Source organism: Epinephelus lanceolatus, chromosome 18 (assembly GCF_041903045.1).
Source record: "Epinephelus lanceolatus isolate andai-2023 chromosome 18, ASM4190304v1, whole genome shotgun sequence".
Lineage (NCBI taxonomy): Eukaryota > Metazoa > Chordata > Actinopteri > Perciformes > Serranidae > Epinephelus > Epinephelus lanceolatus.
Window position 1 is genome coordinate 18344599 of NC_135751.1, and position 17904 is coordinate 18362502.

Genomic DNA, 17904 nt, shown 5'->3' on the forward strand with positions numbered 1-17904 from the left:
TTTGGGAGAACATCCACAGAGAGATGAAAAAGACCACGAAGAGACACTAAACGTTTTGTGTCAGTCTGGGAGTCTTGCTTCTTTGCAGCATTAGATGGAAGGATTCTACATTTGTGTGCAAGGACTCATTGTCTCATAATCTGTCAATATTTATCCTACAGTTTAAGGCAAGTTAGATTTAAGAATTTTTGAGACTTTTTAAAGCCACTCAGAATGAAATTAAAGACCAATTCCATAATAAAAAGCAACTGTGTATGGTTAGGGAAAATTTTGCCTAAATGCTATTGTAAAATAAGACACTTTTTTGTGTCGTGGCAGAGACAAGGGAAAAACAGAACTGGGAAATACCTGACATTTGTTGGCGAGTTTTCTTGACATGCAGGATTCCCCTGCCTTGATCCCCATCATGCTGAGTGTGAAAAACTGTTTGCATAAAACACTGTAGCCTGGTATGCCTTGTTCTGGTTTCCGCCATGCCTTTTGGAATTTTAGTTAAATAGCCAATTTTCACCGAATTTGCATTTCACCATGTCGTCTAGAGTACATTGACAGCTAGTTAGCAGACAGTGGATCCTCTGCTCTGAGCATCCTGGCTGGAAACAAAACATGAGTGTTGCTGGTTCTGCTGTCCTAATATGGTGAAGTTAATGTGAGAGGCATTTGGAAGAATTTACCAATGACTGTTAAGCAGGTTTATGCTTCTGCATACCTGCAACGCAGAGGGCTTTGTGGAAGCTTTGTGTCCCTCTGTGACCGATGCAGAGACGTGACGTGCACCTCCAAAAAATTGTAACCACGTGTCGAGGCAATGCAGACCCAACGCAGACCACAAGAGCTATGATTGGTTTCACTTCCTGCTGCAGTACCACAACCCCGCCTTTACAGACGATTAGAGCAGTCGCCTCTCTCTTCGTCGTCATTGTAACATTTGTAAATAAGAGCATTTGTTGTTCAATGTCGATCATTTCGAGCTCCAGCAACAGTCCTTCTCTCTCAGTTGCCATCTTCACTATGACTAGAGCAAAGCAGGAAGATAAACAAACAATGAACGAGCAAGGACCATAGACGTCACAGAGTCTAGGTAGGTATATAAGAGAACACCACGCCCCAAGCGCTCTGGCGGGGAATTGCATAGCGACATAGACCAACAGGATGCAGAACTATGACACATGGCACACAGCAACTGCGGAGCAACTGCGTGCACTTTGCGTCGAGTATACGCAGAAGTATAAAAAAACTTTTACAATGCAGCGTCAAAAAAAAAAAAAAGTTCAGGAAATCTGTCTTACCATCTCTTGATATTTTAAAGACTTCTGAGAGATTGATTTAACACATTTTAATGCAAATTAATACCTTAGTTTTAGATGATTAGATTCAGTGCCTCTTAAGACTTTTAAAGGATCTGCAGGGAACCCGCTTATTATGCTTTATAAACATAAGGACTAGATCTAGGCAATGTATTGATATTATTATGATATGATGATATGAGACAAAACATTGTGTTAGATTTTGGTTATCTTATTATTGAAAGTGTTGTCTTTTCCTGCTTTTAAAGGCCTTTTAGTACAGTGATGTAATTTTCTGAACTTACTAGTTGGTTCTAGCTGTTCTATTATTTGTCTTTGCCCGCTTTATCCTCATTACAGATGATTATTTATCAAAAATCCCATTGTGTAAATATTTTTGTGTTAATAATCAACCTTAAAATATCATTACAGTATTGATATTGAGGTACTCTGTTGGAGATATCATGATCTTTGATTTTCTCCATATCACCCAGCCCTAAATGTACAGTTTATTATTGCCAAGAAGCAGGGTGTCACATTTTTACCAATTTCCCAAATGTGTCCCCTTCATTGAATCTGTCCTACCCCCAATTCAAAAGTTTTAAACCCGCCCCCGCTCCAGATGTTATGAGTGACTACTACTTAAGACATGTGCAGCAATTATGTGCTGTGATTGTACGCACCAAGCCATATTCACTGCTCAATTGTACAGCCTGTAGCAGGCAGAATAGTCTAACAAACTCAAAAGTTAGTGCATTGTTTTTGACTTGAATGGATTGTGATTGACAGGCAGACTTTCTAACATAATCACAAAAAAAACTGTAGCTGTTGGTTGAATGATTTATTTTGGAGACAAAGACACAGAAATGGGACACATACCTGGAAGCAGTGTGACTGTTTACAAGCAGAAAACAGAAGTAAAACGCCCCCTCCTGTCTCGTCTTCGCTCTCATGCTGTGTGTGAATTAAATTTGAAATGGTAAACAGTGTGAGCTTCTTACTTATAGAGATGAGTTACCTTTGCTAACTGGATTAGAGGTCTTCAGAGTTGTTTTATTTTCATTAGGAGTTTGACTGAATGACTCTGAGAGGGTGGGCAAAATCGATCAGAAAAAAAATATGTCTCGCTGTGGTGCATGTAAGGATAAACTATGAATTAACATTAAAAGGATGAAAAGCTGTTACAGAAAAAGATGATCATTTAACAGTATTTGGAGATATTGAACACTTTTGCTATGCAGAGACAGAGGAGAAGCTGCGAGTGGGGAAAAGAAACACTGAGGGTCAAAGTATTTAAGTGTTGCATGCTGGCAATATTGAAGACAAAGAACACATTTAGTGCTTCGTATTTGCAGGAGATGTTTGCAAAAGTCATTGAACAGGTTAATTTCCTCAGTGCATCATTAGTGTGTCATGTGTTTACAAGGGCTGACTGGGGTTACTTAACACTTATGGGGAGGAGGGCCGTGTTTTGATTACCATGATGCGACTTTTGGCACTTATTGACCTCAAAGAATTTTTCTCACCGTTTGATGAAAAGCATTTTGCCTTCAGTGTGGCATGTGGGAGCGACTTTATTCACGGAGCATCTGTCATCTATAAAGGCTGTTGGTTTAAATTTCATAATTGGTAGGAAACTGCAAACTGCCTAATCATGCTGCATTACCAATCAGGGATCTAATCAGCTACATTTTCTAACACTGTTTGTAACTGCGCTGAAATCTAATATAATTATCTAAACAAAAGATGTGCAGTTCGCAGCGAAACAAAAGATCCAAAGTCTGCCATATAAAATGACTTTAATTTGATAGACTGACAGCTTAAATATATTTTCTTATTTGGTGGACTTTGAGTGCCTTGGACTTTGCAGACCTACTCCTTGGGTTTTATATTTCCCCAAGGAACCAATTAATGTGATCGGTGTCCTGTCTTTTCAGTGAGAGAGAGGAAGAGTGTGTGTATTAGATAGAGAGAGAGTATGTTTGTGTGCGTTTTGCACATGTGTGCCCATTTCGGTGTCCTCTCGGAGATAGAGTACCAGGACTTCCTTAAAGAACTTGTCAGCCATTAAAATGATGGATAGTGAATGTAGTTTGATCATTTTTATGATCATAAAGATGTTAAACTTTAATCTATGCTATAAAACAGCGTTTCCACTCAAGATGATCAGCTACATCCAATAATAAAATATACGTCATAATGGCACATTGGCACCTTTGTTCATTCACACCTGACAACACCCTCACACTGAGCATGTTAGATGTAATTCGTGAAAACCTTTCTGCATATTAAGCAGGTGAGATCAGCACTATTCAAGCTCAAGTCTGCACCAAAAGCTGTTAAAAGAAATTAGGGATGCACCGATCTGACTTTTTCAGTCCCAATACAGATACCTGTGTTTAATTAATAAGTCACTGTGTGGAAGTGACTTAAACAGGAATTACATTTCCAGTAAAAACAAAACAGCTGCATAAAATTATAACAAAATGCAAACATTAAAGCTGGGGTACACAGTTTCATTTTGGTGTCATTGGGAAAAAATCTCATAAAAACAGGATTCCCAAGATCATGAATTAGAAGAAATGAATGAAAAATAACAATAAAATGCCCTCCAGGTCTGTAAATGGTTTAGAATTAACAGAATCTTTTGGAAAAGTGTATATCTACATTCTTTTGGCTGTTGTTAATAGAGGACAATTACTACTGATGGATTGCTAATATGCTGCTGCAGTACAGTTACAGTCCTATAGTACATGACTGCTGTCTCCAACGCCAAATTGCATTGACATCTAAAGCATCTTCAGTTGTCTATCCCCCATAAAGGGGTGTGGCCTTGACGTTTTGCGCAGTACCCGTGTGTGTCTTTTTTGTCTATTGGCATATGCAGCTAGTTGGTGGTGGGAATGTCTGAGTGATTTTACAGTAGTTAGCAATTGCTCGCAGTCTGCTTATCCACAAACACCTGGGAAGTGTGTGTTTAATACTGTGTGGATGTATCGCTATACAGACCTGCCCATGTTAAACTACTATATTATAAAGTCATGGAAATAGTGTAAAATATTTTAAAAAATATGGTAAAGTTTGGAAAATGTATCCATAAAAATGTGTAGGAACCCTGTACAAAATTTTAAGCACATAGTAATCTGTCCCTTTGGTGAAAGCCAGATTCAGTTGCAGATAATACTGCAGACAAAGTTGCTTTCCTAGCACTGGCAACAGCTGCCTCAATTGCAAAGCAACCCAAAAAAGACAAGATGAAAGAGTCTAAAAGAGAGTCTGAGAATAAATGAAACAGAGCATGTGCGTCAGAAAATTGTTATCGCCTAATAGTTTAGCCTTTTGCTAACTGGAGCTAAAGGCTCATGACTGTGGCTTCACAATTATATTTATGTAGCTAATGTTCGCTAGAGGCTCAAATCACAATGTGTCCTCCGCCTCACTGCCCTGCTGCTATGGACCACCTCACTGGGTGCAGAGTGGGCAGCAGCTCCAGAGACAGACCCCAGTTGGGCAACCGACATTTCTGACCCCCTGCCAGATCAGCAAACTTTCTGTTGCTGCTGTTACACAGGTTAGACCCTGTGCTGCTGCTGGCCACTAGCCCAAGTGGTGAGGGGGCAGTCGGGCCATGAGGTGGCTTGCTAGTTAATTCTTGTCTCATTGATAAACAGAGACAGAAAGAAAAAGGGCAAGAAGTGCTGAGCGAATAAGCTGCGTTCAACTGTATAATAACATAAGATAACATAAATTTAAAGAATATGAAACACTGAGTTACTTTATGGTCGTCTGGTGGGAGGGGCTTAAGACAGAGATGCAGGAGCTGCAGGAAGAGGGTGTATTTTTCAAATTTTGTCTTTTTTTCTTGCCTTTTCCAGATTTCTGCCAATCCCAGCTCATAATAACAAGTCCTAAACTTCTGCAAAAAAAACTTTATAAAATCTTTAGTGCATGCAGCAGTGAAAACTGTAAACATTGAACAGTATTGTCCTGATACCCCATATCAGTAACAGTACTGGTGCATCCCTAAAAAAGTAAAACAATGCAGGCCTCAAACCTGTCAGGTGAAGCTACTTTGCATTGAGAACTCAGGACGCTGTGTTATGATACATAATTTCCCTCATCAAGCTGCAGTATAATACAAGTTGGCCCTTTATTTTTATAGCATCCGTCCCATGATTGATGAAGCATGGTTGCAGTCTGGACTACATGGCGTATGAGACTAATTCTCATATCCAGTTATTCATTCATCATCTCTTTGTTTGTCTTGACTGCCACAGAAGGTAAAGCCTTTGAACAGTCACCAGATCACACTTTGTTTTGATCCTTTCCTGGCATGACGTGAACCAAAGGAAATTAATTATAGACATAATCACACCTGTATCTGCAACCCACGTAAGTACTGTAATGATAGGTAAATATGGCCTTCATAATTGCTGTTACCTCATGATTGACACCTTATATGTGACTCTGAATAGAATCCATTCATATGGGTCTCCTCTGATTATTTGTTTTGTATTTTTAAAGTCTATAAATCAATACAGACAGATTGTATTCTTGTGTTATACCATTAATTTTGCAATTTCACTGTATTTGGGCTTTAAGGTGTCATAAATTGGAGATGTATTTGATCAGTTGTACATATTCACCCTCGTTTTGATCTATTGTGTTGCGGGGCAAGGAGAAAAAGCAAAACAACAAAGCTTTTGCATTTTAAAGAAACTAGCCACAGCAATTAATTATTAAAACTATTGAAACTAATGTGATGAATAAAAAGAGTTCAGTTTCATAAAAAGAAATAGATAGGATAAGAGCTTTTTTTGTGCCACTACTTTGTGTATATGTGTGTGTTTATGTACAATGTATTGGTGTGTGCTGTGTTCAGTTCACAGAGGAAATATGTTGCATACTGGCCTCACAGAGCTCCAGCAGCCCTGCATATTGTGAACCAGCTCTATGTTTGTGTGCAGAGTATATCTACAAACTTTACTTTATGTGTAAGGTTTAATGTTAAAAGTCCCTCTAAAAGGTGACCCACACACCATAAGGCGCAGCGCATTCTGCTACGCTCATCAACATATGCATAATCTGATGTTACAAAAAGCAGGAGTTTAGCAGAGGCGTTCAGGGACGTCCCCTGACACACTAAAAATCCTGCTTCTGAAGTGAGCTTTGACAGAGCTGTTATGTATCGCCAGCTTTAATGGGCTCTCATGTACAGGGTATTCATCAAGCAGAGCAGGTGCCTGCAGATACACTGCCATGGTGTTTTGCATCCCAGCATCTAATTACTTTGCCGAGAAGATGGCAAAGAAGAAACAGAGCAATGTTCAATACGCCTCACTCTGCCATTTCGTGATGCTTGTTTACTAAAGGGTTTCATCTATCATAAGGCAGCCAGCAGGTGGCTGGGGAAACTACACAGAAACGTTTCTGGCACTCTTGGGTGGATTCATTTTTGTGCACTCCTAAATTAATTATGACTGATTCACACCCTCGAGTGAATCCCTACATCTCGGGGTTGATGCCCACAATCTGTCAATGGCATAGCAGCACATTCCAACTTCACTGTCTCCCGCCTGCTTCTCATGTACATATATTCTCTTAAGCTCATGTGGGTTGATTGGGTGTTGAGGAATATGTAAAAATCACCATATATGGCAGTTATTTCATTTTCTCCTGAACTGTAATCAGCACATAAGATGCAATAAGTAGCAGAAATGTAAGCACTAAGCCATAATGTTACACCTGCCATGTTTTTTAATTCTAAAATGCACCTGGAATGCGAAGAGCCATCGCTGCCACTTCCAATAAACTCTCCTAAGTAAACTCAAATACATTCTTCCCTGAGATGAGTCCAGGCCACAGCTCTGTGAACACAATGAGCAGTTAATGACTCATGAGCTGCTGAATCAAGGTGCAGTTTGCTAATGTTTCTTTTTTTTTTTTCTCTCATCTCAGCAAAGGTGCATCTTTGTTTTGCACTGGCTGAATAAAATGTACAGGACAGCTGTATTTAAGAGCCACTGGGTTTTCAGCCTTATCTGCTAGCTACAGCCTTTATTAGATATTGGAAATCCTCAACCAATTGCCTCCTTTCCTGAATGTTAAGTTACTGTCAATAGCATTTCCTTTTCATGTCTGTTGTCCTGAGGCACAAGTCAGACAGTGTCATTGATGATGCTGTCCTTCGCCATAAAGAACCCTTCACAAGTCTGGCCACTGCAGAAACTGAATTTGAATCACCAGGAAATGAAGATTCAAAGTACATTTCTGCAGTTCTAAAGCATTCATGGCCATATGTTTTCAAAACTAAGATAATAAGTGGCTGACAGCTCCGGTTAGCCACTACACCATCAGACAAAACCAATGAAGGTTATCAAAATTCAACGATGGACAGCAGCAGTACTGTAAAACGTTACATAACGCCACTTTTTTTTAAAAGCTTTAGTCCTTAAGGTTTCAGTCCTGGTTGGTTTGGTGACATTTATGTTTACTAGTCATGGCTGTAAGTGCAGTTCAATACTATTGCTCTTTTGCCTTTAGAAATATGACAAAAAGGGGACACCCCTAGATCACCTGGTAGAGCGTACACCCCATTTACTAAAGGCAAAGCCTAAGCAGCGACCTGGGTTCTGTTCTGATCTGGGGCCTTTTGTTGCATGTCGCCCCCGCTCACCCTCTTTCATGTGAGAATCAAATATCACAATATTTTCTTTTACCAAATACCTCAATATCGATATTTCAAATTTTCACAGTGGGATTTTTGGTAAATAATCATCAGTGATGTGGATATAATTCAGCCCCGTCTCCTAGAAGTTGTAATTTGAGATGATGCTAATTAACGTTCTTGACAACTTGCAAAAATGATACTGAATGTGTAAGCAAAATGGACACAAACCTGGGGTTCTTGTGTCAAGGTCCTGCACTTCGTACAGCAACAACATAATTAATACAGCAGTTTGGTAACAGACAGATATCATTTCTAAGGCACAAGGCTGTATAAAGGTGAGTGGGTAAAGCCAAATAATAGAACAGCTAAAATAGTCTGGTAAGTTGGTAAAATAACTTCACTGGTTGCAGCCTTTAAAACCAGGAAAAGACAACACTTACAATGTAACGATATCCATAATCTAAAATGAGTCTCATATCATGATGTCGATATATCAATATATTGCCCAGGCCAAATGAGCTAATGAAAGACAAAAAAACTCTCAAAAAATAAAGAAAACAAAAGAACCATGTATGTATCTGTTTACATCCCAGCCAAACAAACATCTTAATAATTTAAGCCTTGCATTTGTGAGTACTTCACAATAAAAGCCACCTTGTGTTCTAGAGTTGAATGCTTTTAATGTGAAGAAGCAACAGTAACTTTACTTAACCTTGATACAGCGTTAGGAGAGTGAACAGTAAACACTGAGGCTGATGTTGATGGGATAACATTGAAAACAGCAACTCTGGATTACACGCATGCATCATTTCCTGTAAATCCCTTGTGCGTGTGAAGGCAGGATGTATACACACTGAATGACAATCGCTGACAAGATGCAGGCCATAAATAATGATACAAAACGTGGTTTGATTTCATAAAAATTTCCAGGATTATAACCGTAACGTGCAATGTCCTGTTTGGTTCAATGTGACTATAACTAAATTACTGTATGTGGGCTTTTCCCTGTTCAGACATAACTATATATCTGCTGCATCCAACCCACACATTTAGCACTTACTGAGTTACATTTTTGCCTTCCTTTCTTTTGTTTCCCCTCTGTGTCTAATTTCCACACCTTACCATTCTTCACTACTGAGGGAAAAAAAGAGCTCAGTCCTTCTTTTATAAAACAGCTGAGTGTCACATGGGACTCTTGAGACTGAGGTGGTGCAACAGCTCTTGTAAAATAGCACACACACACACACACACACACACACTCACAGCACAGGAAGTTGCTGTTTGAATCTTTACGGTTGTGGAGAGCTGTGGAGCTCCAACTGAAATATGACATGCTGTTCTGCCATATGTTCCACAACTCTGTCTGCAAACCCTGACTGGTCCCTTTGATTACACTTTGCACATTGTTAGCCATATAACCAGAGCATTGCAAACATGTGGTTGGCCAAGCTTCGGTAACTTTTCTGCAAAGTGGCATCAGTGTGGCAATGTAAACATATTAGCACAAACAAAACTGAAGAGGCTTTTCTCTTTTTCTATCGACGTGTCCAGCACACAGCGACTTTACACTCACAATGGGAGGCACCACTGAACCTCAGCACACACACGCAAAAACACCCACATCATCACTGCTATATACTGACTAAGGAGCAGCAGTACATGGTAGATAAGAAGATGATTATATGGCTTATGGAAACATGGGGAGATACAAAGGATAATGACATCTGGTCCCAAACTGGGGGTGCCACAGTTACATGCAAGATGTGTTTAGATTTTAGGTTTTAATTCTCCCAAGCTCTCCACAACTATCTGTGTACACTCACAGCACAGAATGACTTGCCTCTAAAATCTTTCTCAATTTAGAGGAATGGGTTTATATCACACTAACTCGCTAACAAAGAGTTTTGGATGCTTCAATTCAAGTCGTCCACAGTATAGAGCTGTGGAAAACTGTAATGTGTGCTGCCATTTCCATTTAGAAAGGTTGGTCTCATTTCCAAAACCGCTGTCCCCCTAGGATATCTGTCTCTCTCAAACAGCAATTTATCGAATAGGGCAGCCTCGTCTTTTCCACTCCTCACCGTCATGAGAAGCTGTAATTCTCTCTCAGTATCCTCAGCACGATCTCTCCCTCTCTTTCTCTCTTTCTCTCATTCTCTCTCTCTCTCCTCCACAAAGAACCAAGCTAAGGCAACTTGCATACAAAATAGCTGACTCAATCATCCAGCTGCATAATCAAGATAAGGGAGACGGGGACAGGAAAAGGGAGATGCGGAGGCTAATGCGAGAGACAGCTTTAGCAACAGCAGCAAAACTAAGATGTTTTGGAGCAGTCATAACTCGAGACATTAAAAGTTGGGAAGAAGTAAGATGGTGATTCACACTGTTGGTAAAGAGGGCTAAGCTGGGGCTGATCTTCTGTATGAAATGACTGGAACGAAGGCAGCCGCTGACAATTAATACAATGCCTGCAGTTCAGTGGTATGAAACAGATTGTTTGGGCTTTAAATGCGCTCCTGGCTTTAAATGTCACTAAGACAGAAACATTATTTAACCGGAACAGAGATGATACAGCACTCCTACACCTACGTCTATAGTGCAGCTGAGTGGAAAGCCAAAGAATTCTTCCTATGGGCTTGTCATTTCTTTGGCTGTCGTGTGACCGCAAGTGCAGGTTATATTAAACCTGGCATTGTTTCAGCATTTTTTTTAAAACCCCTCTATGCTTTGGACTCCAGATCCCTTCCAACACCAGCAACACCACCTCCTCCTCTGACAGAGAGTCTTCACTCAGAGCTGGCTAAACATCTTTGGAAATAAGGCCTATACTGACCCTAAAAAAAGAAATCAATACATATAAAGCTTTGAGCAATACAAATAAATTAATATGCCTAACATGCAGTTCATAGTATGCATTTCCCAGACAGATGGCACAGACGCAGCAAAATCCTCAGCTAATCTGAGTGAGACAGCACAGGACTGTAAGTACAAGACTGGGTAATGACAGCATAATAGGTTAAGGCCATGCAACACCCTGATCATTTATTATTGGTGTTTTAAACTGTTTGGAGCACACAGATTTAGATGACATATACCAGATTCATTAAACTGGCTCTCACTTGTGGTGTAGGCTGAGTAGGCCTAATGCTGAGGCAGGGAAGCTGTTTATTTATTTATTTATTTTGACTAATAATCAGACAAAGTACAAGATAATGTTCACTCAGATGTGGATCGGTGTCTTTGTGTGGATCTGAAATAAAGTTCAGCTCGTGCAGGTTGAGTAAAGCAGCCAGGGAGCTGTCCTTGGTGCTGAAGCCACATCTCAAGCGGGCGGTATTAGTGGAGGTTTACAGTTGCAAAGTACTACTTTCCCTGGAGCTGTATCAGGTGAAGGCTAATCTGTTGTGCCAGAAAACGCACCAGCATTCAAGTAAATGAATATTCAGAAACATATAACTAAAAAAAAAAAAAAATTGAATAGAATATTTGCAGCATATGAATCGCAGTGGAAGCGTAAAAGTGCCCTCATGTCCCGTCCATAGTGCATGTCAGCTTGCAACGCTCGCAAAATCCACCGACCTCGGCGTGATGGTGCACAAGTTCAGCCGTGCATTTCGTAAGCTGTGTCTGCACTTAATAAAAGAAGTGTTTCTTTATCCCTGCACACAAAAGCCGAACAAATATTCTTTAAAGCATTGCATTTTAAAGATCCACCGCTCCCCCTGCGTGAATGCAACACACATAAAGTCCAGTGTTCTGTCTGTAAAGTCTGCGATATTAAAAACATCCACCAACACTGTAACAGCTTACCTGCTTGACGATCGCGCAGCAAGAGCCTCTTCTCATACAAAGCTGGCAGCTTACTGTATGTCACCACGAACACGAGACATGTTCAAAGACACTGGAGATGTTTCTGTTGGATAATATTTAAAAAAAAAATGAGTAAAAAACAAACAAAAAAAGAATCCCAGTTTTTCTGTTTTCGGTTTGCAGACGCACAAAGCAGCGACTGACTGCGTCAAGGGAGAGTCTCAAAGATCCATTTAGCGGTGAGTGATTTAATTCAGGGCTGAGCTCCTCTCACCGCTCGCCTTTATGTATGCTGAACAGACCCGGAGCCCTGCTTGGCTTTTTCTATTACACCGAGAGCTGACACCGGCGTTTAACCACAATCAGAGGAGGCGGGTATAGTCAGGAAGGTATTACTGTATCAGTTGGGGGAACTGCGGGGAACGAGTGCGAGAGGAGCGCATGTTGATCCTCCAGTCTAGCCGAGGCAAAGTTTAAATCTCATAATAAGATTGTTTGTCACCGCGAGGCTATAAATGGTGGCGGGTTCATCACGAATGCCGGGAGGGTTATGGCAACTCCTCCGGTTGAAGTGAAAATCGCATGATAGCCCGGTGTATTATAAACACTGAACAGGTTTCAAGTTAATGAAGACAGTTGGAGTGAAAAGTATCAGCTACGTCACACGAGCTCGAGGGCTTCAACAGCCAATCTATGAGCAAACTTTTGCTCCTTTCTGTTTTTTTTCCTCCCTCTGAGTACTGGGCTGCACCACCGCGCTGGAAATGGTTTTGAATTGCTCAATTTCACAGTCTGGTTGGGGGCATGTTTAATTTGGTATTGCATGAAAGAAGATAATTTTCCCCCACACACACATGTCCATTGGTCCTACCAGCAGGGGGCCTCTTAATAACCAAAAGAAGTGCTTTATATGTCCATTTATTACTGTTTGTTGACTGAGATTCCTAAAACATGTAATGAGACTGTGTCTTTCTATTTCCTGTAGCATCACGTGGACATTTTTGTAATATTCACATGCACATCCTTCCAAATTGAATAGGATTGCATGCTGTTTGTGTCATGACAGTGCAGGCACACTAATGTAAATGGAAACCATTAACTAGTCCCCTTAGACAAGTAAAAACTGCCACACTGTGATGGCAGTGGTCTGTAAATTTCAGGATTAAATGGAGGGGGTTAGTGAAAGGGAGGGGCCGGGGCAGCTATTGAAGTAGCCCATACTTCACTGAAGAGGTCAAGCCTTGGTCTCTGTGATAGTAAATCAATATATATCAGTGATAAATTATTAAATACAAAAAACCCCAGGAATACAAATTCCCACCCTTATGGACCTGAGCCTGGGCATTGTGATACAGGTTGGCACTTAAGAGAAATGAAAAGGTGAGATTGACATGCTTAAGTGCAGATATATTTTCTTGACTCTCCCTTTGAGTTCATAAACACAATCCAGATCATGTAAGGGGCAATACACAGATGTGATCACGACATGGTCAAAGCTGCCATGGAAGTTACTCAACCAGGGTCGGTGCAAAAGGAGCTGAAAAATGTGTAAAACAGAAGAAAAGATGACATTTGTCTTGTGTTATGGTTGTGACAAGAATCTGATCCATGCCTCAAGGGTTAAACCCACATTGTCTGTCCCTGTGTAAATGCAGTCCCAGATTTAATTTATGGAGAGTGCAGCCTGATGTCCTCTGTAATGACGTAGTCTGGGGGATGACCCGAGCAAGTCGGGGAAGTGGCAGCCAGGCTACAGATGCTCTTCTCTGAGAGGGAGCAAGTGGCTGTGCGAGGACTTGGCACAGACGCTGCAATGTCTTGTCTCATTGCAGCAGTCACGTTGGAGCTGTGAAATGTGGATGTGGACAGCCTGGCCCAGGAAGTCACACAGCGGTGCAGCTGCAGCGCTGAGAATGACAGACACGCTGTATCATGCTCCTTAATGTCCTCTCGACCCCAGGGCAAGCCTGATACATGACCCCACACAGACACTGTAGCCTTTGAGCCTGGTGTTGCCACTGCACAGCACCCTGAATGGAAAAAAGATAAAGGTTTAAAGATACCAGGACCCACAGCTGGCAGAAATAGCAAGAACAGGTCACAGCCAAAGGTCTCACTCTTCTTTCGAGCAGGCAAAGCTACATGAATTCCTACAAATGCCAATGTTTCTGCTTCAATTCAAAACATATTTCTTAGGGATATATCAGAGAGGGTTCATGAGTACAAGCTTCTGAAATCTGTTTTTTATTGCCTCTTTGTTTATTTTTTATTCAGATACAGCATGAGGACTCGGCACCTTTCAGAGAGCAGCAGTTGGGGTGGGCTTGATGGGCTTTCATAATGAACCTTCCCAGCTGAATTTACCTTGAGGGCACGACTGTTTTAGCGTCATTCAGGTACGAGCCTTGCTTCCCATTGGATAGGACTGTCTCTGTTCATAATGTACCCATGATTTATAGTGTATAGTGAAGGATAAGTATATATAAGTGAATACATTTGTTATAATGCATCAGCTGTGTAATGCCATGGTGTCCTGTCACTTTGTGCCTGGATGTAATTGTTTTGTGGGTTTTAAGAAAGACTAGAAGTCTAGTCTCTGCTATAATACAAAGGAGTACTATATGTAACAGATGGGCTGTGCATATAATCCAAGGTGGCAGTAGGTTTGTTTATATTGCTGTGTTTAACCCCATTGTTGTTCTGTCACTTTGCATTTGGGTGGCTTAACCGCATTTTCAGTTTAACAGATGCTTACAGGGGTTTTAGCTTGAAGCTCCACATTATGTTTAACATGATTGTCCTTTCAAAACCAGCAATGAATTTAGCATCGATAATACTCTTTGCATGCTTTAGGCAAAATTTTAGGAGTTGCCCAGCACATGGTAAAATAAAATTAATCTGTTTATGTTTTTTAATGTTCCTTTTTTAATGAATGACGAAACAAAATCAGAATAATGCATTATATACACCCAACAATAAACATTTTATGTGTACTTAAGATTTCTGACAAATAATTTTAGATATATGTCTAATAGAAATTATTTTACTATCAAAGTTTCTAAACTATCCTACATTAAAATACTAAATTCAACTTAAGAAACAAATAGTAAGTGATATATTTTTGTATTCATTGAGTGCTACAACACACTGCTACTGGACTTTTGCTAAACCACAACTGCACATGAAATTTCAGCTTCTCGGGGCACATCAGGTTTTGTTTTCGTCAACACGGCTTTGAGAGGAATTATAGCTAAGGAGCAAAGCAGAGGAACACCACCACTGGCATGTTGTAACTGAAATTTTCTGAGACTAACCTCTAATACAGTTATGAAAGGATAGAAATGACAGCAATGACACTTCCGATAGCAGTCGATTTGACTTGTTTTGCATCGGAGAGCATAACAATGCTTCATGTAAATCTTGAGCACCTGCTAGAAATGAAAAGATAATAATGTCACTAAATGAAGTCCAGGCAGAAGGAAAGGAGGCAGATAGGTGAAATGTACTGTATTATTCAAATCCTCCATTTACTGGCTAAGCCATTTTGGTGCTGAGGCTAGTAACAGGGCTGGCAATAATTCAGGGGAGGAGACGGTGACTGCTGGTTGATATAATGGAATATCTGCTGTCAGTGAAGTGCAGGAGATCCATCTTACTGGCTAAGCAGTGCGGCTGACGTCTACAGCTGCTTCACCAATGATAATGTTATGTGGGAGAAATAGGAGGCTGCATTCGAAGGTGCTTGTTGACGTTTAACAGCCCCACTTACATACCTTGTTATTGTCCACGGCAACACACAAACACGGCGAGCAGATGGAATGTTGCACCTCAGAAAAGGTATGAAGTGACTGCACATGACATGGTGTTATTGTCTCTCTGCTATTGTTCCAAACCTCTCTGTCATCACCCCTGCCTACATATTCATATAGTAACAAACAGCTGATCCTGGGAAATTGACAATTACTGACCCAGTGACAATACTGATAACTGTGTAGGCCTTCTACTTGTTTTTGTTATAATTTTTCTTTGAATAAATGATATTGGGGCATCGGTAGCGTAGTGGATAGTGCCGGCGCCCCAGGTACGGAGGCATCGCCTTGCTGCAGCGGCCGCAGGCTTGAGTCCGGCTTGCGGCACTTTGCTGCATGTCAGTCCCCACTCTCTCTCTGTCTCCCCATTTCACTCTCTGTCCTGTCAATAAAGGCAAAAAGCCCATAAAAATAATCTTAAAAAAAAGAATTAATGATATTAATGATATGACTATACAGACATACATGTATGCAGACATGAACACAAATATTAGTAGTGGTGGAGGAAGTATTCAGATCCTTTTTTTAAGTTTAAGTAGCAATAACACACTGTTAAAATGCTGACATCCTGAATTCAAAATCTTACTTAAAGGTCCAGTGTGTAGGATTGATTGACATGTATTGTGTGACATGTATTAATTGGTATTTAATATTCATAACTATGTAATTGTTAATAGTTGTGTTGTTGTTACTGTAGAGTGAGTCCTTTATATCTACAATGAAGTTCATCATGTTGTATCTACAGTAGCCCAGAAGAGACAAACCAATCACTGGCTGCAGTCAGGGCCATTTGCATTTTGCGTTTATAGGTTTTAGCTTCAGCCACCATAGCTCTCCTCTGGGCACATGGGGGAAGTGTCACTTCTGCAACATCACCGTTGGATGCCACTAAATCCTGCACACTGGACCTTTAAGTAAAAATATATAACTATTAACAGGAAAACGTGCTTTGAGTATCAAAAGTACTCAAGGCAAAGTAATGTTCCTTGTGAGTGTATATAGTGTGTCTAATGATGTGCATTGAGTATATACCATTATATAGAACATAATTAGATTATGATTACTAATATGGCCATCACTATTGCCCATAGCTCAAAGTGACATCTTCAAACATTGTTTCATTTGGCCTTCAGTCTAAACCTTAAAGTGATTCCTCGTGAAAAGTAGCAAACTGGAACATTTGAAAAGCTGAAACCATGAAATGTTTGACGTTAAACATTCTATCATAATTGCTGATTAGTTTTTTGCTAATTGAATATTCAACTAATTGATGACTTGACTAACAGGGTTCCCATGGTCATGGAAAACCTGTCCTAGAATTTCACAACCACATTTTCTATGCCTGGGAAAGTCATGGAATTGGTAAAATCATTGAAAAGTCGTGGAATTTTGTTGTGTATATTGAAATTGTCATCATCTGTAATGTAGCGTAATGGCAAGGGTTTTTTTTTTTTCACAAATGTGTGACATTTTGTTTACCATCACATACAGTACAGGCCAAAAGTTTGGACACACCTTCTCATTCAATGCGTTTTCTTTATTTTCATGACTATTTACATTGTAGATTCTCACTGAAGGCATCAAAACTATGAATGAACACATGTGGAGTTACGTACTTAACAAAAAAAGGTGAAATAACTGAAAACATGTTTTATATTCTAGTTTCTTCAAAATAGCCACCCTTTGCTCTGATTACTGCTTTGCACACTCTTGGCATTATCTCCATGAGCTTCAAGAGGTAGTCACCTGAAATGGTTTTCCAACAGTCTTGAAGGAGTTCCCAGAGGTGTTTAGCACTTGTTGGCCCCTTTGCCTTCACTCTGCGGTCCAGCTCACCCCAAACCATCTCGATTGGGTTCAGGTCCGGTGACTGTGGAGGCCAGGTCATCTGCCGCAGCACTCCATCACTCTCCTTCTTGGTCAAATAGCCCTTACACAGCCTGGAGGTGTGTTTGGGGTCATTGTCCTGTTGAAAAATAAATGATCTTCCAACTAAACGCAAACCGGATGGGATGGCATGTCGCTGCAGGATGCTGTGGTAGCCATGCTGGTTCAGTGTGCCTTCAATTTTGAATAAATCCCCAACAGTGTCACCAGCAAAACACCCCCACACCATCACACCTCCTCCTCCATGCTTCACAGTGGGAACCAGGCATGTGGAATCCATCCGTTCACCTTTTCTGCGTCTCACAAAGACACGGCGGTTGGAACCAAAGATCTCAAATTTGGACTCATCAGACCAAAGCACAGATTTCCACTGGTCTAATGTCCATTCCTTGTGTTTCTTGGCCCAAACAAATCTCTTCTGCTTGTTGCCTCTCCTTAGCAG

At 40.5% G+C, this 17904-nt stretch overlaps 1 protein-coding gene across 1 annotated transcript in view; it reads right to left on the reverse strand.

Moving 5' to 3' along the window:
- Positions 1 to 12366, reverse strand: part of elfn1a (extracellular leucine-rich repeat and fibronectin type III domain containing 1a) — a 103895-nt gene extending 91529 nt beyond the window's left edge. The window contains exon 1 of the mRNA XM_033645820.2: positions 11767 to 12366. The gene's annotated coding sequence lies outside the window, so the exon portion shown is untranslated. The remainder of the gene's footprint in view (positions 1 to 11766) is intronic.
- Between the last annotated feature and the right edge of the window lie 5538 nt (positions 12367 to 17904).